Here is a 5,315-nt window from a genome sequence, read left to right on the forward strand (position 1 = left end):
GACTGATTGCAGGAAGACACTGTAGGCATAGTTGGTGTGCCCATATGCCTTATAAATAGGAAGGGCCACCCTATACAGCCTCAGTAGTCTCTCACCATCTCCTTCCTTCACTGCATCTCGGAGGCTTAGCAATAAAAACCCAAAGCTTAATCTTGCCTCCGAATGCTCTTTTTTGTGGTCCCTGTTGGAGGTGGGTGAGGAGATGGGTAGATCTGGTTGTAGCTGGAGGTCGTGGGATTTGCGCTCATGTGTGTCACGGGCCTTGCTGTATTTGTAGGTCTTTGAGCATCCTTCAAAGCGGCACCTAAGCTGTTTCTGTGGAGACAACAGTGTGAGAATTAAAAGAGAGACATTGGACTATAGTGTACTGTGACTACTAAGACAGGTGGTGGGACAAACATGGTATTGTCAAACGGTGCATTTTCCTTTAGTTGTGTGATTTAAAAGTAAGGAAGGTTGCAATAATATCTTAAAAAGTATGGTTAGCATATTTTTCAGGACAGTTTACATACATACATTAGCCTAGTAAAGCACTAACTTACGTAATCTAGGAGGATTCCAAAAGATCTCTTGAGAATAAATGAGAATTCAGAAGGGCGGTTTACGAGCTATACATGCATGCATACATACATTCAGTCTACACAGCACAGCCTCATCTACAAAGGCGTACAAATAAAATACAATCATGCAAACGTTTAAATACCTTAGGTGGTGGTTTTTCGGCAAAAAGCTCAGTGGGAACGGCAAACTGGTCACTCATGTTGAAGCTGTCCACAACTAGAGCTACTGTATCGTGCAACCAGGTCCTCTTCTCCTCTGCATCCTCTGAGTTCCGTATGTGGTCCGGAATGAATCCCTCTGGGACTTCTGTTAACGGTAATGGTAAAAGGAAAAAACACTGTCTTTATGGAAATAATTTTCCTGGCTTTAGCCAGAATGATAACATGGATTTACTCACACGTTCCTCCACGGTATCAGTCTGGACTTCGCCCATAGGGAGTGAGTATGGGAAAGTGACAGCGGTGTTCGGTTGAAACAGTTTCTCATACTCTCTCCCTATGGGTCGAAGTCCAGACAGATACCGTGGAGGAACGTGTGAGTGAATCCATGTTATCAATCTGGCTAAAGCCAGACTAGTAAATAATTATTACCTGTAAATACACATTTTGAATTAAAATATGAACTGACAAAATACTATACCAGTAACATCCTTCAGCTTAAAACGGGTCATTGCTGCCGCCAGGAAAAGTGCCGTTGTGTCAAGCTCTATGAACTGTTTGTATGCATTAAATGCAGTACGGGGGCCCTTCTTTGCATTACTGCACCTAAGAAATATTAACAGTTTGTTATGATTAACATTGCACTATGCTAGCCTTGTAAACCACTGCATTTTCAGGCAGTTGATGGTCTACGAGACTAGCACTTTACTGTGCCTCTCTCCCTTACAGACACACACACAAACAGTAATAAAATGAAAAAGAATAAACGAACCAGTTGAAACTTTTCATACCGAGCCTTAATTCATGTTGGCCTGGCGTTCACTGGAGAAAGGACTACAGACACACACACACACAGTAATAAAATGAAAAAGAATAAACTAACCAGTTGAAACTTTTCATACCGAGCCTTAATTCATGTTGGCCTGGCGTTCACTGGAGAAAGGACGACCCACACACACACACACACACACACACACACACACACACACACACACACACACACACACACACACACACACACACACACACACACACACACACACACACACACACACACACACACAGTAATACAATGAAAAAGAATAAACTAACCAGTTGAAACTTTTCATACCGAGCCTTAATTCATGTTGGCCTGGCGTTCACTGGAGAAAGGCAACAAGCGTATCTCTCACATCTCACAATCTCTCTTTCACACTCACTCACACACACACACCCACACGCGTGCGCGCAAACACACATGCACATGCACGCACAGTTGATAACCAGCCCAAAATTCATGGGGGCCGGTGTGCACTGCAGAACAAACAGACAGAACATACAGTTAAAAAACAGGTGAAGACAGAGATTACATTAATGGTATTTTTGAATATGACTGGTTACATTTTGAGTGCAATGCTTTTACAAACCTGAGCCTGTTCATGTTGGAGACCAAGGTACCTTGGTCTTTGGCAGATGCATCATCAAAGAAGATCTTGTGATATATCTGAATGACATTTTATATTACTTTACACCATAGCAGAAACAACTTTAAAGATTCTATGCCATTAGTTAGTTATTTCCAAATCATTAGAATGCTTAGGTTATATTCTTTAATGCATTTTTAAATGTTAATCAAACATGGTGGTTCAAATTGCATCAACATCTTATTTTTGTGCACCACACTTCTGTGTAGCAAAATGCTATTCAGGGACAGCCCAAACTTTTATTTTAGTATTAGACCAATTAAAATTGTCTTACTTCAAAAAGGTTTCTGATAGCGTGCCAGTCTTCAAACTTGAAAACCATTCCTTCAAGTCTTTTTTCAGGTGATGGTCCATTTGCGTAGGTTTTCTGTATGTTGCGACTGGCACTCTCAGTTAGCCTGTCACCTCCAACCAGGATCGTTGACACGCCATCCTTGCCCTCTGGAACATAGCTACAAAATATACAAGGCTGTTATCACACCATCCAGTAACATCATCGGTCTCTCTTTCCCTCTTAAACACTCACACAATTCATATTTTAAAGTACTTACTTTCTATGGATATGATGAAGAATGTCTGTCAGGTCACTAGTCTGGTTCTCATTTTTAAATAAGAGACCAAGGGGATGCTATGAAGAGACAATATATTGATCATAATCAAAATATTAAACAGGTTTAGGTCTATAGCCATACAAAGAGACAGTTAAGGGCAATTACATTGTTTCACAGCACTTACATGGGTGGAGGCCTTTGTCATGTTCTCAGAATACTCGTGTGGAATGTGACTGATCACAACATCACTTAAGGGCTTGAAGGCGTCCAGATGTTGGGTGAGTATTCTGGCTCCGAGGGCAACAAACTCCCTTCGCATGGTGTATTGAGTGTCATGGTCAGGCAGAGAATTCAGAATTTCATACTCTTCGAGTGCGACAGACTGTGGTGGTCTCTCGTTGCTGAGGTGGTGGGTAGGTACTCTGTCTTCCACAGCCATGTGGTGAGTCCAGTGTATGGATTTGTTGGTTTGATCTATTGACTGATAGTGTGTGGTCACGGTGAAGTCCAGATTGTCAAAGATTATTGAATAGCTGGGTGGTGGCTGGATGGTTGTGTCCAGGTTTGCTGGTGGTGATGCAGGTTTTGATGATGGCAAGACATTGTCATCTTCATCAGACATCAATAAACTGAAATCCAGTTTTTTGATGGTCTGCTGTTGTGAAGTGCTTGCAGTAGCTGGTCCCACCTCCATGTCTGGGATGTCCTCTGTGACACTTGACGCTTTTGATGCTGAAGTGCTCTGTGTTGCTCCCTCTATCGGAATTAGATTCAAATAATGTATTGGTAAACCATTCAAAACTATTACATCTAAGGCTCTGAGAATTAAAAAATACTAAGAAAATATCAACTCCATTTTCACCATGCATGTTAAACAAAAACTGTCCCTCTTACCAGATAACTCAAGCATTTCCACCGAAGTGCTTGCAGTAGTTGGTCCCTCCTCCATGCCTCCTGTGACAGTTTCCTCTTTTGCTACTGAAGTGCTCGGTGTTGCTCCCTCTATAGGAATAAGATTCAACTAATGTATTGGTAAACCATTCAAAACGCTTACATTTAAGGCTCTGGGAATTTAAATAAAAAATCATTTTAACCTTGTATGTTAAACCAAAACCTTCCCTCTTACCAGATAACTCCAGCATTTCCAAACATCTCCAGATGTCCCCATCTGAGTCTTGCTGGTTGAGGATCAATTCGTTTGCAGCTTTGAGCTGCTGAAGTGCATCACCACATGTGTTTGCCAGTGCATGTTGCTTCCTGACTGCTGTGTCATGGCTGGTTGAAATCCCCAACTTGCATAGTCTTTGGAAAACAGCCTTTTTTGCACCACCATACTGGAGAACAGCGTTAATGTAATATGCAAATGCAGATGTGAGTTTTTCATTTCTTCCTCTCAATAGTATAGCTGCAGCAGCACAGGTGTGAAGTGGTGATGTTTTAGTGACGGTGGACAACAGACTGAACAGAAATGGAGCCAGACGCTGGAGATCTGACCTCAGCTTGGCAAATGAGAAGGCTTTCAAGTCCTTGGGAGTACAATGAAAGAGCATGAAATCTTTCCTCTGGCAAAGTCTCTGGCATTCATCATCCAGGAGGGTGTACATAGAGCTTTGGATTGTCTTCAGCAGTATGTCATGTTTAAGGATGAGATTAGCAGCAGTTGACCATTTCTCCTTTGCTATATTCTCCACAATGCCTGCTGTGGATGGGGGGCATTTCAATGTGTTTGTTTGATCTGAAGGGTAGTGAATCTTTACCTGAAAGATTAAACAGAGAGTGCATTACTATTTGCAGTATTGTTGACTGAACAATAATTATAGGTTTATATAGGCTACAGCTTCAGTTATCAATAAAATAAGTAATGCTAATAGGGCTTTGAGCCTAACATTTCCAATTATGCAGAGCAGTGTAGACCAAAGAGAATATGGAATGGCCAAGTAAAACGTTATCAATTGTACATTTAAACAGGAAAACAGTTGCAAAATGCAACTGTTTTCCCGTTCAGGGGTCTTCAACAGGGGTCCTCAGAGTTACTACTGGGAGGCCACCAAATCTATGTGTGATAGGATTCTTTTTACATGAACCCTAGCATTCCTATTCTGAATGAAACATTAGACAAAAATAGCAGATCTACAAGCTCACCACGCCTCGCGCTGCGAGGCATTGTGAGCTTGTAGATCTTCTATTTCTGGCAAAGAGGTTGGGTATTGAGGGAAAAGGAGAGCAGATGATAGGCACATTCTACAAATGTCTTCTAAATCCTAACAGTTTTCTGAAAAAAACGTTGCCTATGTTGCTATCAGTAGTTCTCAAACTTTGTCATGTCAGGGACTACCAAAATTATATGTATTTGGCCACGGACCCCCATCTCAAAATATTTAGTTCCAGGGACCCCCAGAAGCAAAGATTTGAGTTCAAGATTTTCATCACTCACTCACTCACTCACTCACACACACACACACACTCTCTCTCTGACACACACACACACACACACACACACACACACACACACACACACACACACACACACACACACACAGATAATTCGGAAGAATGTGAATTTCTCCTCCCACAACACCGTG

At 41.7% G+C, this 5,315-nt stretch overlaps 1 long non-coding RNA gene across 1 annotated transcript; it reads right to left on the reverse strand.

Moving 5' to 3' along the window:
* Positions 1–1,997: 1,997 nt before the first annotated feature.
* Positions 1,998–2,994, reverse strand: LOC308283233. The gene is made up of 5 exons (XR_013961908.1): positions 2,918–2,994; positions 2,734–2,810; positions 2,457–2,634; positions 2,126–2,202; positions 1,998–2,012 (listed from the first exon to the last, which is right to left on the reverse strand). It is a non-coding gene; the product is annotated as an uncharacterized lncRNA (long non-coding RNA).
* Positions 2,995–5,315: the final 2,321 nt, after the last annotated feature.

The sequence above is a fragment of the Nannobrachium achirus genome (genome assembly GCF_963921795.1).
Source record: "Nannobrachium achirus genome assembly, chromosome: 4".
NCBI lineage: Eukaryota > Metazoa > Chordata > Actinopteri > Myctophiformes > Myctophidae > Nannobrachium > Nannobrachium achirus.